Source organism: Onychomys torridus, chromosome 5 (genome assembly GCF_903995425.1).
Source record: "Onychomys torridus chromosome 5, mOncTor1.1, whole genome shotgun sequence".
NCBI lineage: Eukaryota > Metazoa > Chordata > Mammalia > Rodentia > Cricetidae > Onychomys > Onychomys torridus.
This window is the reverse complement of record NC_050447.1, coordinates 52182258-52205719: the sequence shown is the minus strand read 5'-3', so window position 1 is coordinate 52205719 and position 23462 is coordinate 52182258. Positions and strand designations below refer to the sequence as shown.

The window sequence follows — 23462 nt, the reverse complement described above, 5'->3', positions numbered from 1 at the left end:
TGAAATACTATACTATATGCCAAAAATATGTATAATATGTATTAAGTAAACTTTAAAAGAGGTAAATAGGTAAAATTGAATAAAATTAAAAAGTAAATCTAACTTTTAAGTCAGGATCAATCTAGGTGATGAAATCTTAATCATTTTTAATTGATTTGAGCATAATCATTTGATGAATCAATTTTTTTCCTGTTTCTAGACTAGCCTCAAGCAAACTGCTGCCATGCTGCAACTTACGTTTTAATAACTGATAAAATCAAGCTGAATGTAGAGATTTGATTTTCAGTATTTCCAGGAAGAATTCAAGAGTTTTCTCTGAGTTTGTTTAGTAGTTTCTTCTAAGAGTGAATCTGCTGGTGGAAATGAAAGCTTGTACAGCAACTTTGGAAATCAATATGGCTCTTCCTTAGAAAATTGGGAATCCATCTCCCCTAAGATCCAGTCGTAGCACTCCTGGGCATATACCCAAGGAATGCTCAATCATACCACAAGGGCATGTGCTCAGCTATGTTCATATCAGCATTGTTTGTAGTCAGAACCTGGAAACAACCTAGATGCCCTTCAACTGAAGAATGGATAAAGAAAATATGGTGCTTATACACAATGGAGTACAACTCAGCAGAGAAAAACAATGACATCATGAGGTTTGCAGGAAATGGATGGATCTAGAAAAAATCATCCTGAGTGAAGTAACCCAGACTCAGAAGGATGAACATGGTATGTACTCACTCATAGGAGGATGCTAGATGTAAAACAAAGATGACTAGACTGCTACACAACTCCAGGGAGGCTACCTAGAAAACGGGACCCTAGGAAATACACAGGGATCACCCAATGACAGAGAAATGGATGAGATCTACATGAACAACCTGGAAGACAGTGGCAGTAATGAAGGGCAAGGTTCCAGGGAAAGAAAGCTTAGGGGAGCAGGAGCTCCCAGCTGGATCAACAACAGAAAAGGAGAACAAGGAATAACAATCATGGTAAATGATGACCACATGAGAACAGGAATAGGCAGAGTGCTGGAGAGGTCCCCAGAAATCCACAATGATACATCCTCTGTAGACTGCTGGCAATGGTTGAGAAAAAGTCTGATCTGACCGAGGCTGGTGATCTGATGGCCAAACACGCTAACAGTCGTCCTGGAACTCTCATCCAATAACTAATGGAAGTGGATGCAGAGATCCTCAGCCAGGCCCCAGGTGGAGCTCCAGGAGTCCAATTGTCAAGAAAGAGGAGGGACTATAAGAGTGTGAATTGTTGAGCCCAAGATTGGAAAAAGCACAGGGACAAATAGCCAAACGGATGGAAGCACATGAATTATGAACCAAAGGCTGTGGAGCCCCCAGCTGGATCAGGACCTCTGCATAAGTGAGACAATTGAATAGCTTGATCTGTTTGGAAGGCGCCCAGGCTGTGGGACCTGGACCTGTCCTTAGTGCATGAGCTGGCTGTTTGGAACCTTGGGCTTACACAGGGACACTTTGCTCAGCCTGGAAGGAGGGGACTGGACCTGCCTGTACTGAATCCACCAGGTTTAAATGAATCCCCAGGGGAGTCTTGGCCCTGGAGATGGGAATGGAGGGGAGGGGCTGGGGGAAAGGTGGGGGCGGGGCGGGAGGGGGAAGGACAGGGAAACCCATGGCTGATGTGTAAAATTAAAACACAAATATAATAAATTTTTTAAAAGGAGAGAAAGAAAAAGAGTGAAGCGTTTCTGATTTTGCGTAGTAGTTTCTTCTAAGATTGAAGCATTTCATCCTGCAAGGAAGTTCCTTAAAACAGAAAGTAAACAACTCAAAATCGCTTTAGGAAGTTCATGAAACTAACAAAATTGATCAGGTCCCTACCTCCCCAGGAGTAAACAGAAAAGACAGCTGAGGACCCTTCTGAATTGAGCAAAGCAACAAAGAAGGCAGAGATAGCCAAGCTGCTTGAACAAAGCAGAGGCCAGCAGAACTGCCTGGAAGATGTTCAAACAAACTGAGCTACCTGGAAAGGACACTCTCCAACCTCTTGAGCTGCCGGTTCAGAGTACTCCAGGTTCCTAGATTGCTTTGAGCTTTCATTTGTGTTGGGGTTGGCTTTGGTGATATAACTATATTTGAGTTATTTCTGCTCCATTAAGCAACCTTTCACCCACATTTTTGTTAATTAACCCCAATGAAACTCATTGATTAATTTAGTTGAATTTTGGAGGTATCTATAATTTGCGCTGTCTTGGGCTCTACATCTGGGGTAAGTAGATGAGTGCATTGTGTTTCCCCAGGAAAAGTCTGTCACACAACAGCATGTCACACCATTGGCTGGAGGATGAAAGAAATTCCTTTGTCTCCCTTGGGCCAGAAAGGTGATAACAATAGTTCACAATGAAGATGAGCAGATATGATAAGACTAGAATATGCAAAGGCTCTCAGATGTAGAAAATATCTAAACTTTGGATAGACACTTTGACATATGTGGAGATCCACCTGAAGTAAACAGAAACAGGTCCATATTTTACTGCCTTACAGAGTTTTTCTTTTTTTTAAATTTTTAGTTATTATTATTATTATTATTATTATTATTATTATGTGTTTTAATTTTATACATCAGCCATGGGTTCCCCTATCCTGCCCCTTCCCGCCCCCAATCCCACCTTCCCCCCAGCACCTCCCCTCCATTCCCATGTCCTCCAGGACCAAGACACCCCTGGGGATTCATTTAAACCTGGTGGATTCAATACAAGCAGATCCAGTCCCCTCCTTCCAGGCTGAGCATGTGTCCCTGTGTAAGCCCAAGGTTCCAAACAGCCAGCTCATGCACCAAGGACAGGTCCCAGTCCCACAGCCTGGGCGCCTCCCAAACAGATCAAGCTATTCAGTTGTCTCACTTATGCAGAGAGCCTGATCCAGCTGGGGGCTCCACAGCCATTGGTTCATAATTCATGTGCTTCCATCCGTTTGGCTATTTGTCCCTGTGCTTTTTACAATCTTGGATTCAACAATTCACGCTCTTGCAGTCCCTCCTTGTTCTCGACAGTTGGACACCTAGTGCACCACCTGGGGCCTGGCAGAGGATCTCTGTATCCACTTACATCACTTATTGGATGACAGTTCCAAGACGAATGCTAGGGTGTTTAATCATCTGATCACCAGACTAGGTCAGATCAGGCCCTCCCTCGACCACTGCCAGCAGTCTACAGAGGATATATCATTGTGGATTTCTGGGGACCTCTTGAGCACTCTGCCTATTCCTGTTCTCATGTGGTCTTCATTAATCACGGTCTGTTATTCCTTTTTCTCCCTTTCTGTTCTTGATCCTGCTGGGATCTCCTACTCCCCTAAGCTTTCTTTCCCTCAAATCTTGCCCTTCATTACTCCCACTGTCGTCTAGGTTGTTCATGTAGATCTCATCCATTTTTCTGTCATTGGGTGATCACTGGATCTTTCCTAGGGTCCCATTTTCTAGGTAGCCTCCTGGAGTTGTGTAGCAGTCTAGTCATCTTTGTTTTACATCTAATATCCTCCTATGAGTGAGTACATACCATGTTTGTCCTTCTGAGTCTGGGTTACCTCACTCAGGATGATTTTTTCTAGATCCATCCATTGGCTGCAAACCTCATGATATCATTATTTTTCTCTGCAGAGTAGTACTCCATTGTGTATATGTACCATATTTTCTTTATCCATTCTTCAGTTGAAGGGCATCTAGGTTGTTTCCAGGTTCTGGCTATTAGAAACAATGCTGATACAAACATAGCTGAGCAAATGCCCTTGTGGTATGATTGAACATTCCTTGGGTAAATCCCCAAGAGTGCTACAGCTGGGTCTTGGGGGAGATGGATTCCCAATTTTCTAAGGAAGCACCATATTGATTTCCAAAGTGGCTCTACAAGCTTGCTTTCCCACCAGCAGTGGAGGAGAATTCCCCTTGCTCCACATCCTCTCCAGTATAAGCTGTCTTCTGTGTTTTTGATCTTAGCCATTCTGACAGGTGTAAGGTTATATCTCAGAGTTGTTTTGATTTGCATTTCCCAGATAATTAGGGATGTTGAGCAATTCCTTAAATGTCTTTCAGCCATTTGAACTTCCTCTGTTGAGAATTCTCTGTTTAGTTTTATAGGCCATTTCTTAATTGGACTATTGGGCATTTTGATGTCTAATTTCTTGGGTTCTTTATATATTCTGGACATCACCCCTCTGTCAGATGTGGGGTTGGTGAAGACCATTTCCCATTCTGTAGGCTGTCGCTTTGTCTTGTTGACCATGTCCTTTGCTCTACAAAAGCTTCTCAGTTTCAACAGGTCCCATTGATTGATTGTTTCTCTCAGTGTCTGTGCTACTGGTGTTATATTTAGAAAGTGATCTCCTCCGGTGCCAATGCATTCAAGAGTACTTCCTAGTTCCTCTTCTAACAAGTTCAGAGTAGCTGGATTTATGTTGAGGTCTTTGATCCACTTGGACTTAAGTTTTGTGCACGGTGACAGATATGGATCTATTTGCAGCCTTCTACACATTGACATCCAGTTATTCCAGCACCATTTGTTGAAGATGCTTTCTTTTTTCCATTGTACCTTTTTGCCTTCTTTGTCAAAAATTATATGTTCATAAGTGTGCGCGTTAATGTCAGGGTCTTCAATTCGATTCCATTGGTCCACATGTCTGTTTTTATGCCAGTACCAAGCTGTTTTTATTACAATAGCTCTATAATAGAGCTTGAGGTTGGGGATTGTGATGCTTCCAAAGGTTGTTTTATTGTACAGGGTTCTTTTGGCTATCCTGGGGTTTTGTTTTTCCATATGAAGTTTAGTATTATTCTTTCCAGATCTGTGAAGAATTGTGTTGGTAATTTGATGGGAATTGTGTTGAGTCTGTAGATTGCTTTTGGTAAGATTGCCAGTTTTACTATGTTAATCCTGCCTATACATGAGCATGGGAGATCTTTCCATTTTCTGACATCTTCTTCAATTTCTTTTTTCAGGGACTTAAAGTTCTTGTCATATAGGTCTTTCATATGCTTAGTTAGAGTAAATCCAAGGTATTTTATATCATTTGTGGCTATTGCAAAGGGTGATGTATCTCTGATTTCCTTCTCAGCCTGTTTGTCTATTGTTTATAGGAGGGCTACTGATTTTTTTTGAGTTGATCTTGTATCCTGCTATGTTGCTAAAGGTTTTTATTAGCTGTATCAGTTCCTTGGTTGAATTTTTGGGGTTACTCATGTATACTATCATGTCATCTGCAAATAGGGAGAGCTTGACTTCTTCCTTTCCAATGTGTATCTCCTTAATCTCTTTGTGTTGTCTTATAGCTCTGGCTAGAACTTCAAGTACTATATTGAATAAGTATGGTGAGAAGGGACAGCCTTGTCTTGTTCCTGATTTTAGTAGTATTGCTTTCAGTTTCTCTCCATTTAATTTGATATTGGCTGTTGGCTTGCTGTAGATTGCCTTTATTATGGATAGGTATGTTCCCTGTATTCCTGATCGCTCCAAGGACCTTTATCATGAATGGGTGTTGGATTTTGTCAAATGCCTTTTCTGAATCTAGTGAGATGATCATGTGGTTTTTTTCTTTGAGTTTGGTTATATGGTGTATTACATTGATAGACTTTAATATGTTGAACCACCCTTGCATCCCTGAGATGAAGCCTACTTGATCATGGTGGGTAATTGTTTTGATGTGTTCTTGGAGTCTGTTTGCCAGAATTTTATTGAGTATTTTTGCATCAATGTTCATGAGAGAGATTGGTCTGTAGTTCTCTTTCTTTGTTGCATCTTTGTTTGGTTTAGGAATCCGCGTAATTGTAGCCTCATAGAAGGAGTTTGGTAATATACCTTCTGCTTCTATTGTGTGGAACAATTTAAAGAGTATTGGTATTAAGTCTTCTTTGAAGATCTGGTAGAATTCTGCAGTGAAACCATCTGGTCCTGTGTTTTTTTGGTTGGGAGACTTTTAATGACTGATTCTATTTCCTTAGGCGTTATTGGACTATTTAAATGGTTTATCTGGTCTTGATTTAACTTAGGTATGTGGTACCTATCCAGAAAATTATCCATTTCTTTTAGATTTTCCAGTTTTGTGGAGTAGAGGTTTTTGAAGTATGACCTGATGATTCTCTGGATTTCCTCAATGTCTGTTGTTATGTCCCCCTTTTCATTTCTGATTTTGTTAATTTGGATAGTCTCTCTCTGTCTTTTGGTTAGTTTGGATAAGGGCTTGTCTATCTTGTTGATCTTCTCAAAGAATCAACTCTTTGTTTCATTAATCCTTTGTATTGTTCTCTTTATTTCTATTTTATTGATTTCAGCTCTCAATTTGATAATTTCCTGGCATCTGTTCCTCCTGGGAGACTTTGCTTCTTCCTGTTCAAGGGCTTTCAGGTGTGCTGTCAAGTCCCTAGCATGAGATTTCTCCAGCTTCTTTATGTGGGCATTCAGTGCTATGAATTTCCCTCTTAGCACTGCTTTCATAGTGTCGCATAAGTTTGGGTATGTGGTGTATTCATTTTCATTGATCTCTAGGAAGTCTCTAATTTCTGTCTTCATTTCTTCCTTTATCCATTGATGATTCAGTTGAGCATTATTCAGTTTCCATGAGATTGTAGGATTTCTGTAGTTTTCTCTGTTGTTGAAATCTAACTTTAAACCATGGTGGTCTGATAGAACACAGGAGGTTATTCCAATTGTTTTGTATATGTTGAGATTTGCTTTGTGGCCAAGTATATGGCCGATTTTAGAGACGGTTCCATGGGGTGCTGAGAAGAAGGTATATTCTTTTTTGTTTGGGTGGAATGTTCTGTAGATATCGATTAAGTCCATTTGAGCCATAACTTCAATTAAGTCCATTATGCTCTGTGAAGTTTCAATTTGGCCGATCTGTCCAGAGGTTAAAGTGGGGTGTTGAAGTCTCCCACTATTAATGTGTGGGGTTTTATATGTGATTTAAGCTTTAGTAATGTTTCTTTTACATATGTGGGTGCCCTTGTGTTTGGGGCATAAATGTTCAGAATTGAGACTTCATCTTGTTGGATCTTTCCTGCGATGAGTATGTAATGTCCTTCATCATCTCTTTTGATTGATTTTAGTTTGAAGTCTATTTTGCTGGATATTAGGATGGCTACACCAGCTTGCTTCTTAAGACCATTTGATTGGAAAGTCTTTCCCCAGCCTTTTATTCTTAGGAGGTGTCTGTCTTTGAATTTGAGGTGTGTTTCTTGTATGCAGCAGAAATATGAGTCCTGTATCCATTCTGTTAGTCTGTGTCTTTTTATAGGTGAATTAAGTCCATTGATATTAAGGGATAATAATGACCAGTGATTGTTCATTCCTGTTGTTATTTTTATTTTTATTTTTGGTGGTAGTGTCTGTGTACTTCTGTTCTTTGGGGTTTACTGCTGTGGTGTTATCTATTGCCTGTGTTTTCATGGGTGTATCTCCCTTCCTTAGGTTGGAATTTTCCTTCTAGTACTTACTGTAGGGCTGGGTTTGTGGATAAGTATTGTTTAAATCTGGTTTTGTCTTGGTAGGTCTTGTTCACTCCATCTATGAGAATTGAAAGTTTTGCTGGGTATATTAGTCTAGGCTGGCATCCATGGTCTCTTAGTGTCTGCATTATATCTGTCCAGGTCCTTCTGGCTTTCAAAGTCTCCATTGAGAAATCGGGTGTTATTCTGATGGGTTTGCCTTTATAAGTCACTTGGCCCTTTCCCTTTGCTGCCCTTAATATTCTTTCTTTTTTCTGTATGTTCAATTATTTAATTATTATGTGGCAAGAGCACTTTTTTTTTGGGGGGGGGAGTCTAGTCTGTTTGGTGTTCTATAGGCTTCTTGTATCTTCATAGGCATTTTGTTCTTTATGTTGGGAAAGTTTTCTTCTATGATCTTGTTAAATATATTTTCTGTGCCTTTGAGTTGGTATTCTTCTCCTTCCTCTATCCCTATTATTAGTAGGTTTGGTCTTTTCATGGTGTCCCAAATTTCTTGGACATTTTGGGTCATGACTTTGTTGGTTTTAGTGTTTTCTTTGACTGATGAATCTATTTCTTCTACTGTATCTTCAACACCAGAGATCCTCTCTTCCATCTCTTGCATTCTGTTGGTTATACTTGCATCTGAAGTTCCTGTTTGTTTACTCAGATTTTCTATTTCCAGCATTCCTTCTGCTAGTGTCTTCTTCCTTTTTTCTATTTCCCTCTCCAGGTCTTGGACTGTCTCCCTTGCTTTTTCATGATTTTCTTTCAAGGAATTATTGTTTTCTTCTGCTTTAATTGTCCTTTCCTCTAGTTTTTTATAGCGTTCTTCCCATTTTTTGTTCATCTGTTCCTCTACTTTATTTTTGATTTCTTCTATATAAGGCTCTAGCCTCTTTATGATGTTACTTATAAGGTTGTTTTCTTCTTCTTCTTCTTCTTCTTCTTCTTCTTCTTCTTCTTCTTCTTCTTCTTCTTCTTCTTCCATTCTGTGATGTTCAGGTCTACCTGTTGGAGAAGGGCTAGGTTCTGGTGATGCTGTATTGCTCTTTATTTTGTTGTATGTACTTCTGCCTTGATGTCTGCCCATCTCCTCTTGGGTTTGTTCTTGGTCTTATCAGTGTACTTGGTCCAGAGAGAGCTGACAGATTTAGGGATCCTCTCTCTGGTCCAGATGGAAGCTTTGGTCCAGATGGGAGTGCTGGTCCAGATGAGAATCCTGGCAGGATAAGAGTTGGGGGGCTGGACTCTGAGTCTCGGGAAGTCCCTGGGGTGTCCTTATTTCGTCCAGATGGGAGTGCCTCTGGTCTCTTGTCCAGATGGGAGTTCCTCTGGTCTCTGGTACAGATGGGAATTCCAGGGCAGGATGGAAGCTGGGGGCTGGTCTCTGATTCTCAGGAAGTGGCTGGGGTCTAAGTCAAATGGGTCAGGGGGCATGGTGTGGGTACTGCAGTGTCTGTCTGCAGTCTTGGAAAAGGGGAGCCTTCCCGCAGGGCCCGCCGATTGGCTGGAAACTGGGGCCAAGTTGGTCAGCACCTCCTGGTATGGCTTGTGTCCAGTGGTGGGACCCAGGGGCAGTTGCCTCTCTGACTATAACCCTAGGCACTCACCTCTGGTCCAGATGGGAGTTCCCGGGGCGGATGGGAGCTCCAGAGTTTTTCATTATGTCTTCTATTTCTTTACAAGGCTTCCTTTTTCCTTGTGGGTTTGTAATTTCTTGCTGGTTGTTTCTATTGTTTGTTCTGTTGGGTTTTTTACCCTTTTGCTAAAAGGACAACCGTTTTAACACCTTTGCTATAGTATCTGTACATTTGTTCTGTATCTGTGCATTTCCTTTGGTAATATTCATCAGCTGTCTCCTGTCATTCAACGTTGAGATTGTCCTGGATCCACTATGTATGAAGAGTGATTTTTCAATTATACCCAAGACACCTTTGGTGTTAAGAAACTCTAGGCTGCATTTATTTATTTTTTTTCTATTTTAGCAGGACTTCTTTGGGTACTTGTTGACAGAGGAAGAGGGTACTGCTTACTGCAGGGTTATAGGGGAAGCCCACATTCCCTCTCTTATTTCCACAAACACCCTGGGAGGAATAAGTCTTCCTCCTTACTGCCAGAAAGACATGCAAGTTGAGGTTCTCCACTTAGCCTCTGCCAAACACCCGTTGACTCCTACTGGGGAGGAATGCCTATCAGGATCTAGTGACAGGGCAGGTGGAGTGGGTATCTTGTAATGGTTGAGAGACTATAGAAATCCAAGCATTCTTCTTGGCATCCTCTGACACCATCTTCACAGGAATGCCTAGGAATATGCTATTACCAGTGGGTGGGGAAGGCTATTGTTCCCACTGGTCTCCATTTTTTTTTTTTCCATAAAGTGGACTTCATTGTTTCCAGGAAAGGATGACAGTTCATGTTACCCTCTTGTCTTTTAGTGAAATGACTACAATGTGGGCTTGTGTTGCATAATAGGTTTCATTGTAGTGTCTTAAAAATCTAGACTCTGCATTTCCTGTGCAGACAAAGGTGGGGTAGGAAAACAATGGTGTTTTCCTGTGCCTAAAAGAGGGTATATTATTGTCTATACGTTTCTATATATTTTCTGTTTTGTCTGTTTTAGAAAGATCCAGTATTTTAAAAATTAGTTTCTTATTGCAGCCTTGGAATTTTTCTTTTACTAACTTCCCCAAGCTCACCCTTTTCTTTGGATAAATGAGACAAAAAGAAACATTAGAGGCCACACTGCCAGCTGCCTCTTGGATCTGACGATCTGACCTAATTTCTCTCCGTCTTCTGTTTTCTTACGTTAACTTCTAATACTCACTTTTGCATATGCTCTTGACCCCTATAATCTGGCTATTTTTAGAGTCTTTCAACTCAAAATTGGTAAAACAAACAAACAAACAAACAAAAAAACTGCTGTAATAATAAGCCACTATTTTCTAGGAGGGACCAAGGGATGGTAATGGTCAAGTTTGGTTAAGGAAAATGGTCAAGGATGGATCACACAGGGTGGCCTATTTCATGTTGTTGCCTTTCTTTGGGGAATAATGCCACTGGCTTCAGAGCACAGATTTATTGCTAGTGCTTTATTAGTTTGAAACTTCAAAAAAAATTCTATGCATTTTCCTTGTTGTTCTTTGTGGAAGGTTGAATGCTCCCAAGCTGCTCTCCTCCTATAACCAGAATTGGAATTCTTTCCAGCCATCTGACTTTGATGTTATGTGACACTAGGAATTCTCTTCTTTGTACCTGTGCTGAGCTTACAAATCAATTCTGAACATGGTTATTCTGGATTTCAAATAGATCACATTTGCATAATTTAACAGGAAATGAATCAAATGCGTACTAACCTGCCATTTGCTACCCACCAGGGCTGGTATTCAGCTTATATGCACTGGTACACTCATGCTGGACATAGAAATTCTAATCTATATTGACTTCATGATAGTAAATGATTGCTATTCTTCACCTCCAGTATCTCCCTTGGGATCCCATTGACATTCATAATGATCCAAAACATAAAGGGCTAACTCCCATTTCAAGAGGCATCTTCCGAGACTACTCCAGAGCTATTATCACCACCCTGTATTTTTGATGAAGACTCATCATTAGCGGTTTAAACCTATTCATGTACTGTTTTGTGCACCTGGCTATATGCACTCTATTTTGAGTTTCATTTATTATAGGACTTTTTTTCTTGTCTACTGTTACCTCAAATGGACTTGAACCAGCAAACAAATACCTCTCAGTGTGCAGGAAGGCATTTCTAGAAAGGTTTAACTAAGTAAAGAAGATCCACCCTGAATGTGGTCAGCACATCTCATTAAAATGAGAAAGTGAAGTGAGCACCACCATCCATCATTCTCTATTTCCTGACTGAGGGTGCAGTGTGACTAGCCCCTCACATTCCTACTAGCACCCTTCTCCACTGTCACAGACTGCATCCTCAATCTGTGAGCCAAAATAAACTCTTCCTTAAGCTTCTTTTGTCAGGTATTTGATCACAATAATAAGAAAATTAACAAATACAGTTTCCACACAGGATTGCTTCTTGAGGCTGTTTCATTTATTTGTATAGTAAACAGCAATGCAATTAACAAAAATAATTCAGAATTGTTTCTGCTAATGCATACCATTCGAATTTCTAGTCCATGAATATCTTTACCTATCATTACTATAATTAAAGTCAGGAATGATTGCCAGGTAAATGATTGCTGAATAACTTATAATAAGGCCGACCTAATAGCTTAGATAATCATTTCTCTTTGTTAATCAAACGTGATGTTGAACACATGCCAGGAAGAACACTCTCTAACACATATTGCACAGAAAGCAGCCATTCACACCTTCATTAACAGTGGTCTCTTTATTCTGTCACTCACTGAGTCATGCCCTAGGAGTGCAGTCTCTGCATATTGTCATTATGCTTGTTTGAGATAACATGTTCCAGTTTCCTCAGCCCTTAATCAATACTTCATCTATCGACTTTCTATGAGAAAATTCAAGGTACTGTATAAACTCAGATTTTTAAAAACTAAATTGCAAACAGATGCCTAGTGATTTTGCAAAATTGTAACAGAATTATAATTTTTTCACTCATGAAGCCTACTGACTTAGAGATTTTTTCATGTGTTTTTTAGTCCTACAAACATTTTTCTTTGTGTTACTATGTTATTTTGGAAATACTAATAATGTATTGTACAAATAAAGGGAAAAGTGCCTATAGGTGTGTGAATATTTCCAGTTATCACAAGGAAGCCTTGGGAGGCCTTTTCTGGATTGACCTTAAATTATCATTACTATTTAATCTAATGAAATTACAAGAAATTTATATTCTCCAGCTAGAACTAAGATTTGTCTGAGGCTGTGAAATAAGAGAAGATGGCCCAACTATCAGAATTGTTTGATTATGATAATTCAGTAATTGTTGCTTCACCTAAAATAAATTAGTAAAAAAAAGTAGGTAACCATTCCAAGCCCATCCTTATATAGCCTCATTTTGAAAGAGAACCCTACTCAGCAGTGTATGTTCTTCCCTAGGGATAAATGGATAGCGTTTCTCTAGGGGAGAATTGGTGTTAGCAGAAATTATAACAGGTTTGATTTACTAAAACTGTGTGACTGCTGACCATACTCAGAATGGGAATGTCTCCTAATTGATTTTTACAAGAATATTTTGTTACCCAGATACTGCACATAATATTATCTCTGTTGGTAATGAACATAGACATTAGTATTGTTCATGTTTTACAATACACAAACCATTATTCCTATGACAGTGAAGAAACAAAGTCCCTGTTTGATTAAATGACTGGTTTCAGGTAACAAAATGTACAAGTTCAAAGGCTAGATGCTAGTACTTCATTCAGTGTTGGTTTTTCTAGCTACCCCAGTTTGCATACTACTTGTGTATATACTGATCATGTCTAATGATGCAGTGCAAGCTAATATCAAGGACACTTTAAGTCGTTTTAATATTAGAATTATTTTAAATGTGTTGTCTTCTACAGAAAAGATGAGCTATACAGGGGTCAAAGAAAGGGCACTCACTAGTTCAAGAGATGAAGAATTTTGAGTGTATTAATAGGGGATTAGTCTACAAGAGACCCTCCCAGGAGTAAGTGACTTTCATCCTCTGAATGTAATCCCAAGTCATGTAGGATTTTAATGATGTAAAAGTGTTCAAAATAACTACCAGAAGAGGGTGACCTCAGCAATTCTGAATAGTCCACTTGAAGCACTAAAAATGAGAATGAAAAGAATGCAATTAGCCCTGTCCAAGGGGAACTCCATGAGAAGAACTTAAGCCTTCCATGACTACAAAGGCATGCTGATGAGTGGAGCAGAACTAAGTTTTGACAAAGTTCTGAAACCACCCTTCCCCTGACACCTGTTCCAAACTACCTAGGTGTGTTTGCTCTAAAGCCAGGTTCCAACTGTCCTGTGGAAACCAACCAACCAGCATGCCAAACTAGGCCTTTGAAGAAGGCACAAAGGCAAGAATAGAGATACTCAGACACTTCAAAAAAATTTTCCCTACAACCAAATTCAGTGCATACTTATTAAATAAGCATTTAATGAATCATACATCCAGGCTCAACACAGAGAGATCAAATACAATGGGTTGTCCTTTGCTGCCTTTTATTAGCTCAGAATCCAGTTGATTTGGAGTGAAGAATAGCTTTATATGGGTTTATTGAGGGTGTGGGTCATACTGAAAACATGAAACCTTATCAGGGTATTTTAACTTTCTAGGAAAGTAAATAATAGTAAGCTGAATAACTAAAAGATCTCTTAATTTCAGTGGTAAGTGGAAGCTGAAGGCATAGGTTAGTTGTAGAATGCTAGACTTGTGTATGTGAAGTCCTGAGTTCATTCCTCAGTACCACAAAAGCCAAATGAAAATGACAAAAATAATTACCTCTTTATAAAAAAAAAAAGTAACATTCTAGCCTAAATACACTGCACTCAGCTATACACTGAGCTTGGTGTATTTTCTTGGTAATTCACCAAGAAGGCTATTTTCTTTAAGAAGACATACTTAAGAATTTTTAAAGTTTATCACTAGAATAAGAATCTATGGCCAGAAAGAGGGTATGAATAAATCTTCTGGCTCTGTGCCTCCATTTCATCATCCTCATCTGATTCTTATGCCCTCTTCTGGGAGCTCCTCCTGCCCCCTTGTTAGTGCTTCAGGCATAACAAAGTCTTTTATTTTGTTCCCTCTCTCTCTCTCTCTCTCTCTCTCTCTCTCTCTCTCTCTCTCCCCCCCCCCGCCTTGTATATGTGTGTGTATGTGTGTATGGTGGTAGTAGGAGGAGGGGGAAGAGGAGAAGGAGGACGAGGATGAGGACAAGGACAGCTTTCAGAAGTCTGTTCTCTCCTTCCACCATGAGCCCAAGCTAAGGTTGTCAGGCTTGCACAGAAAGTGCTATTACTTGTTGAACCATCTTCCTGGGCCCCGTTATGTGCCCGATTATCTGATTATGTGTTTTCTTCATCACAGAAAATAGGCTTAAGTATTGAGAAGTCTCTTTGCTAAGCATAAATCAGAACTAAAGGGAAATATGGATAATGCTGCATACAATCCCATTGACTGAGAGAAGCCTTCTGGACCTCTGAAAGCTAGCTTGACCAGGGCTTGGCAAGTTCTGTCACTTCATTTGAAATTGAGTGCACAGAAGTCACTATCTTCCACTAGCACGGTAGCCCAGGGCCTTCTTACTCATCCCAGTTACCAGTTTCAAGGCTCAGAAAGTGAAAGCAGCTCCCACTTCCTTTTTTAACAAAAGATCCAGAATCCATCTCATTTTCTGACTATGTCTCTCCATTATTGATGCCAGGAAAAAAAAACCCTCAAGTTTAAGATACACTTTCTTTCCATAGATTAAGCTGAGTCTCACTTCCTCCTCAAACCTACAGGACTCAACCAGGAAGTTATCCAGAAGTTGTGTTCACATTTGTTCTATTGACTTAGCATCCTCTTTTCAGAAAGAGTTAGAAAGGAAAGAAAAGGGAACATGGATGTAGAAAGCCTAACACATTATTTGTTGGACATTCTAAATTATTGTTATGAAAAGACTCTACCAGACTCATAATGTATTCTTCCATTTCCTCATTACTTTTGCTATACACAACCATGCCACTTTCATGAGAGTAAGTCATAAAGAATAAAGAAGTGATATCCAGTGAACTACTTTACTTTCTTGTCTGTGACAAGAAGAATTTCTGTCCTGGTTAGTTTTTATTGTTAACTAATACAACCTAGTTACTTGGGGAAAAGGGAATTCCAAGTGAAGAATTATCTCTATCAGAATGGCCTAAGCTCATGTCTGAGAGAGGCAATCTTGATTGATGACTGATACCCAGTGTGGGCAGAACCTGTCCTGTGCAGGTGGGTTTGGGCTATATAAAAAAGCTAGCTGAGAGCAAGCCACAGAGTGACTTAGTAAGCAGCATTCCTCCATAGTTTCTGCTTCAGTTCCTTCCCGAGTTCCTACTCTGACTTTTCTCAATGAAGGATTATGACACAAAAATGCAAGTTGAAAGAATGTCTTTCCAAGTTGCTTTTGGTCAATGTTTTATGATACCACCAGGAAGCCAACTAGGACAATGTTCTTTTTGTTCATGTTTTGTAGAATGTTACTTTTTGTTACTTTTCTAGATTGAACTCTCTTATCAATCTTACATTTAATGAACCCACTTGCCAGTTCACATACACACTGCCCTCAGATTTTTCTAGGGATCATCATTCATTTAGGATTTAAAGGCAATGACCTCAGTTTGGAGCTGCAGGGGAAGTTCTGTAAAAGGTTTTGTAGAAACCCTTGGTTAAAATGAGGAGGGAATTTAAGAAGAATAGATACATTTACTGCAAACTTCCTTACCACAGACCAATGAAAACAATCTGAACAAAGACAGTAGCATTGGCTTTCTGCAAATATGTGTCTTAACAGAGAGCCTCCAAGTAAAGAGAAAGAAAGTGGCAAAAATGCCAGCTTTAGCAGTAACAAGACAACTCACAAAGAATTAAAGATGCTGGCATGTTGTTCCTCATAAACAATTAAATATGAATGCAGAATTAGAGAAAGGATATAGAGAACACAACATGACTATAAATGTCTTAGTTCTCGTATATATGAAGAAACAAAAATGGAAAAACAACATTTATTAAATAGTTTAAAAAATAAGGGATGTACCTTTTCCCTCCTGGGGATTTAAAAATAATTTTTAACATACTAAGGTAATATTATAAAATTTAAGGAAATATTAAAGGAATTAAAGGCAAAAATTACCTGCTCTCTTTTCATCCCCAAAATAAGTATTAGTCTTAATACAATAGTAGTATTATTAATTAACATGCTGATATATTTATTCCTCCTGAAATTTTGAGGGAAATCATTAACCTCAAAATATGAAGCAGAAAAAATTGACTACTATGGATGAGTTTCCCACACATAACAAGCAGCAAGGTACTTATAGAGAAGACATAAAGAGAATAACTGCCATTTATTATCCAACAATACCTAAGCAAATTGTCTGAGAAGCAATTCAGCCACTAATTCAAGGGTAGGAAAGCAGTGCCATTCCTTCACTGTGTGTTCCAGCTAGCACATGACACCCCTTTAGTGCCATCTATCAGCAGACCGCTGCAATTGTAAAGAACTTCATTTACCCTCAGAGAGTGGTGTGAATCATTTCTATGTGATCTGAAGTCAGACAACTTACTGATGTCTAGGTCTCAACACACACTGTGGTCCATACTCCTCTATTACTCAACTGCATATCTGTATTTGGTATGTTACAAAGGTGTATATGTATGTACACATCTGAATCAATAAGCATTTGCATGCACACGTGCAAAGATGCACTTGAACATTTGTCAAGAGTCTAGCTCTCTGGCCTTTATTTCCAGAGCCGACAAACTTTTCCTGAGCCAAAAGATTCAATTGCTACTTAAGTTTTATTGTGAGGTCCACAGCTATCATTTTATTTGGGAGAAAAGGTTATCAAGTCTGGTAATGTCCTTTAATTCCAAGGGAATGTGAGATGGAAATTTAGTATCAGAAGCTCAAGGCTAAGAGAACAGAACTAAGAAAGCCTTGAGAATTATCTTGGCTATACAGAAACAGCACATCGTGTGCGTAACTAAGAGAAGCAGCTAGCTGATACAGCCTTCAAGGAGAAGGCGAATAAACACCACATGGAGAAGTGAGCTAGCTTACTTCAAAAGCTCGTATGATGCCAAAAATAGGAAACGAACTATCAACAAGAGGAGCCCCATGCCTGAAGAATGCAAAATGACAAAGTCAGTGACAGTGTACTTACATTGTCCTTTGGTGAGCATCATTGAAAATATTTCCTTTTTTACCATTTTGAAGATTTATAATGCTATTCTTTCTGCTTTAATGAACTCCACACTGGTCTTAGAAAATTGTTTCCTCAAAACGTTTAAAACTCCTCAATGTTGGTGTTTTAAATTTTTTTAAGGCAACACAATTTTAAAAAGGGAGGGCACACTAGGAACTCCAAGTCCTGCCAATTTTTTCTTGCTGCCAAGTCCTATTAGTATAAATGAACGGTTTATTTTAAGAAATGCCTGATAAATGACTCTACACAATCAGTAATGAGGTTACTGTCAGCAAAGGAGAATCATTTCCAAAATTCCCTTGGCATTGAGGAGCTAGCGCCTTGTAAGCTCACACTGGGTTATGTGGCCCTAGCCCCTGTGGATGTCATAAATCTTCCCTGCTCAGAGGACAGAGGAGTCGCTGATAAGTAGAGCTGCTAAGCTTCTCTATGTCCACTTACAGCTTTTGAAAACTGAAACCAAACAAAACATGGTCATCTGCAAATTTACCTTGTCAGTAGTTTCTACTGTTATCCAAAGAGTTTCTTTTATGTTTTTTTTTTCAACTTCTCCTAAGAAAAACTATTAAAGACTTGGGGAAATCATGGTAAAATTTTTCAAAAATTAAAAACCAAATAAAACAGACTGAGCCAAAACAGAACACAGTTTGATATGACAAAGGAAAGTTTTTAGAGCTTCAAATCCTATAGGACCTACAAACTCACCCAGGGCCTGTCCATATCCTATCGGACCTACACAGTTACCCAGCTCCTGTTCATTTCCCATCAGACCAACACACTCACCCAGCTTCTTTCCATATCCCATGGAACTTATACACTCATCTAGCTCCTGTGCACATCCCTTAGGAACTATGTATTCATCCAGTTCCTGTCCATATAGGATTTATGTGCCCACTCAGTTCCTGTACACATCTTGTAGGACCTACATACCATATCAATCCTGTCCACAGCTTGTAAGACCTATGAACACACCCAGCTCCCATCTACATCCCATGAAGCTTTTTGCTTATGCTGAAAGTTACTTGTCATCCACAATGTAAAGTTGTGGGATAAAGAAAATCAATAGCACTACAACTGAATACTGGGAGGTGATGATCCCTGAGAGCAGCTCCACAGAGTTCTTCTGCGGCACTGTGTGACTTCAGTATCCCCATCAGGTGGAACCCATATTTTTATAATGAAAAACACTATGTAAATCAAGATCCTGGAAGTCAAAGACTGATGTCCTCCCTCCTCAAAATGTGAATGGAAAACTGGCCTGTCTCAGAACTGTGTCTGATAGGAGAGAAAGCCATGCTCTTTTATGGCAGCAAACATCAGCAAAGCTATTGTGGGAATGAAAAGTTTAAACTTGGAGTCTCTTATCTGTGAAGCCTTTTTGTGTTCTGTAGAGGAACAACATTATAAAAGTTAATGTGCAAATAAAATAAACAAGTCCTTTTAGTCCTTGCCCACCCTCAACTTTCCTTGCCCTCCTAATAAATCCTCCATGATGGGCTTCTACTGCTTCTGCTGGAGCCATTTGCCAATCACTGTCTGAAAGACTTCCACTTACTTTTAGCAGAGTCTGTGTAATGTTGATGGTGACCCTGCATTGCTGAGCCTCCAAGCAGGAGACGAAAGAGTTTCATACAATTTACACTACTCATATTTTCTATTTAATATGTTTAAACACAAGGATCAGAGTTCAGCGTTTAATGCAATGCAGTATGTACACAAGCTGACTACATTACAGATGAGCAGAAGAGAGGCTGCATACTTCCTCCAATCTTATAGCAAGGGGAAAGACACCAGCTCTTCTTAAGAAATATTTACAAGTTCCAAGCATTCTTCACATGATTAATAAGCAAATTTTCCAATGGTCCTTAGAGGCTATGAAAAGAAATTGATTCCTGTTTTCCAGATGAGGAAACTGAATCCTAGAAAGAAACTGGGTGAATTTCTCAAGGTCAAGTTTATCCACAGATACAGAACAAGCTCCACTCAGTGCAGGATCTCAGGCCCCTCAGTCATTCTGCCTGATTTTTTTTTTTTAAAGTCTCTCACAAAGGTATTGCCCACTCTCTGCTGGGGTGTTTGGTCAGTGCCCATACCAACAGTCCTAAGACACTTGAAATGGCTAGATAAATAGACTGGATATGGTCTTAATTTGTGCTCAGTAAAAGCCTTATAGAAGCCTGGTAACATGTCTTAACGGATAGAATGCTTGCTCTGCAAGCATAATTACCTGACTCCAGATCATCAGCCTACATGTAAAGTATCAGACTTGGTGTCACATGTCTGGAACACCAGCACCAGTGTATGCAGAAACAAGTGAATCCCAGAGGCTTGTTAGCCAGTAAAAAAGAACTGTCCACACCGGACAGTGGTGGCACATGCCTTTAATCCTAGCACTTGGGAGGCAGATCCAGGCAGATCTCTGTGAGTTCCAGGCCAGCCTGGTCTACAGAACGAGATCCAGGACAGGCACCAAAACTACATAGAGAAACCCTGTCTCAAAAAAAAAAAAAATTGAAAAAAAAGGAACTGTTCACATTTCAGAGGAAGATAGAGGGTCCTGACCTCTGAACTCCATACATAACACATGCCACATAGTCAGACAAAAAGTGGCACTGGATTTTCAAAGTGTTCCCATATCCTAAGGATTCTAACCTTTATCATCTCCACCTCAGAGAAATGTTTCCATATAAATTTATAATTTAATCCATGTATAGGTCTGATCCCAAACTACTGTTAACAATATATTTCATGAGTTGAAAAGGTGGAGAAACCCGAGGTACAGGTTCTCTGTCAAGCTCATCTTATCAGCCTCAGAACCTGTGATTTGCCATGATATTATCTGATCATGTTTAGAATGCAGAGTAGAATGAGAAGGGTCCTTTATTTTAGTTCCGTGTCACTTTTGGGTGACAGAGAACATTCCAGATCATTCAATCATGAAAAAACAAATAGTAATAATTACATGAAAATTTAGTGCTTCTGAACTGATTCTATTACTGCCAAAAGATAGATGTAAATCTTAAATGTCACAAATAAAATTCCTAAACATTAATGTTGTTATTAGCTTTCTGGGGCCAGCTTTGGAAATGGCCACTATAATGCTTCAACACCCCAAGTAAATTAACAAGATTCTTTTGGTTCTAATTCCAGGCTTACTGACCATATTCTCACACCTCTATGGGTAATGGAGGCACCAGTATACAGAACTGAGGGCTGTAGTAACCAGCCACTGAACTATTTAGCTGGGACCATTTCACCAGGTAGGTGGTAGGTAATGGAGTTGGGGGGCCATCATGGACTATGAGTGTGCTAGATTTATGAGGGAGCAGTGACTCCAAAAGCACAGAGGAACCCAGCTAGGAAAGGAAGGGAAGAGGAAGGCTGGAGCACCAGTTTCAGCAACAGATATACCATGGCCATGCTGTAGTTCCACTCTTCTCTTAGTGAGGCTGATCATTCAGCTTCTCCCACACAAAAACTTTGAATAAATTTTCCTTCACGTGAGGCAATTTAAGTGCATGTCTGTTTCTTGTAGCCAAAAGAGCCTCCAGAAGAACAAAGGCCCCCAAGGAAATGATTAAAGGCCTTCGGGCATAGTCCAACCCTTGTGTTTTCAAGTCCTCAGCACTCCCAGCTTTTAAAATCACCAGCAATTGTCAGGCCTCCAAGAAGGGACTGTGTGCTAGTAAGGCTCTGGGTACGTTACAATTTGGCCATTCCTCCTTCAAAATCAACATGAAGAGTCACTACAAGGACAAAGAATCCCGTTAGGTTAGTACCACTGACACTTGGAGTAAGGGTAGCAAACTGAACTGATAAAAAGCACAACCCTAGTAGTGTAACAGAAACACCAATTTGCTTGAATACAACAGGACTATTCTCACATATACTCGATGCTCGTGGAAAAAAGGAGTGCTCCCATCTGGCCTGTCCTTCTATAATGCGCCTTCTAGTTTAAGCTAACCAGGAAACAGCAGTAAAGGGCCATCCTCAAAGAGTCAAATCTGAACCCAGCTAATGACATACCTTCCCATGTGAAGTACAATGAGCTCCTGTCTACAAGTAGTACATTATCTCATATGCTTGAGGCTAGTAGTGTTTGTTTGTTTTAATGAAAATTTCCATTTCTTCACAAAATATTTTTATAGATAAAATTATATTGTTCTCTAATAGAACTTGGGAGAATGTCACAGCTTTTCATTGTAAAGTATCTTTTCATTAAAGCTTCATAATGAAGAAAAAGGATCTGAGGAGAAAAGGGATCAATATATTTTGTGTTTATTACATGATCCATTTGTCCATGGGTTGCAAATTGATTTTGTCCTGTCCACCATTTACAGATGATTGATAGAGCTTTGTGCCAACAAGACCACTCTAAAGTCAAGTAGTATACAGGCTTGATGAGAAAGAGCTTGAATTGATTAGCACTGTCTGCTATAGTTAGGGCAAGAAAATAAGCCAGAATTCTTTAGTTACTACCTTTAAATGTATATACAAGTGATTGTTTTAGAGTACTGCATATATTAGTTGAGTACAAAGTGAATCAACTTCATATATTCCTTTCAGATAGAGGTATTTACATTTAAAATAACATAATGTAGAGAAAATAAGTCTGAAATGAAAATTGTGACCTCTAAGTTTCAAAAGGTCAGAGTAATTCATACCAGAAAAAAAAAAAAAACTGAAAGAATTTTACAAAGCAAATCCAGGAGGCCAGGTTTTGCTCATGTGGGAAAGGACCATATTTGGATCACAGAGAAACAGCCAGTAAGATATATTGAATATGTGATCTAATCTATAGAGCTCAGTTCCTTAAAGGAAAAGCTTCAAATTTATTTCAGTGTAAATAAGCAAACTTTTCCCTGCTGAGCAAATATGCTCATTGCTTTAATTTTCATATCTTGACAGATTATAAAGGATACACTGATTCAAAGAACTTCCTTGTCAAATAAGTGTTGGTGGATATAGTAATTGCCCTGGTTTGATCATTATGTAACACAAGCATTCAAACATTGTATCATACCTCTGTATTCCATAACTATGTACTGTACTATGTGTCCATTAAAATAAAGTAACACTAAAAACTGAAAGGCTTTGGAGGGCTGTCTTGTTACCCCCCCCCACCCCAACACACATGCCTCCCCTATGGATTTCTGCCCTAGGGGCAGAACAGGACAAGTATCAGATACCTCACTGTAATTGAAAATGCCTTACAAAGAGTGAGAAAAAGATTGTGATAGGGACAGCCTCTAGTAGGAGGCTCAGAGATTGACTATCTGGCAAGGAATAGCAATGTGACTATGCTTCAATAAAATAAATAATGGAGAAGACAAACTTTATAAATATGTATGGAAATGAGGTTAACAGTTACAGGAGCTGAACCTTTTTTGAAAGGTTTACCTATATTCCAGATGTGCATGGAGCTCCTCCCTCTGATGCATGCTAACTTGGTTTTATGTTACAGCTTCTTTAAATGAGTTTAGAAGACTACACCTATCCTGACTTATTTGTACTTCCATGGAAAGAAATAAAGTACAGAGATAATCCATTCAATTTTACTTAAGCCAGAGACTGTATAATGTGTTGGACTTGCCTTCTAAAAGGTATAAGGTATGGTCACGTAACCCAGACCAGATATTTTCTCCTAGAGAAACAAACCTCAGCATGGTTAGGTGGAATGATTTCAAACCCAGACTCTTGTCAGTTATATCAATTATTCTGACACACTAGCTGTGTGACCTTATCCATACCCTTAATCAATTTAAACCTTAAACTCTTAAATCTGTACGCTAGAGGACAAACACTTACCCAGAAAGGTAGAAGAATTAAGCACCTTATATTGTGTGACCCAGGGCATTGGAGTGTGTTAACTGGTGATTACAGATACACCTCCTAGTGTTGTCAACCGAGTATGCTTGTAGATGTGTGTCTTCCCAGTCAAAAAACAAACTGAGTTCACCTCCTACCAAAAAATCCTGTATAAACCTGTGACCAAGGAAAGATAAAGGACACTTTTTAATAATTTATGTAATTAGACTAGATCAAGGTCACTCTACTCATTTTGAGCACAGCTTATTGGCACATGCTGACTCTTAGGGCAGCCTCTTCTGAGAGCAACCACATTGCTGGTACTATCA

General features: G+C 39.3%; 1 protein-coding gene across 1 annotated transcript in view; it reads right to left on the bottom strand.

Moving 5' to 3' along the window:
• Sugct (succinyl-CoA:glutarate-CoA transferase) overlaps window positions 1-23462 on the bottom strand; it is a 668818-nt gene that overhangs the window by 66023 nt on the left and 579333 nt on the right.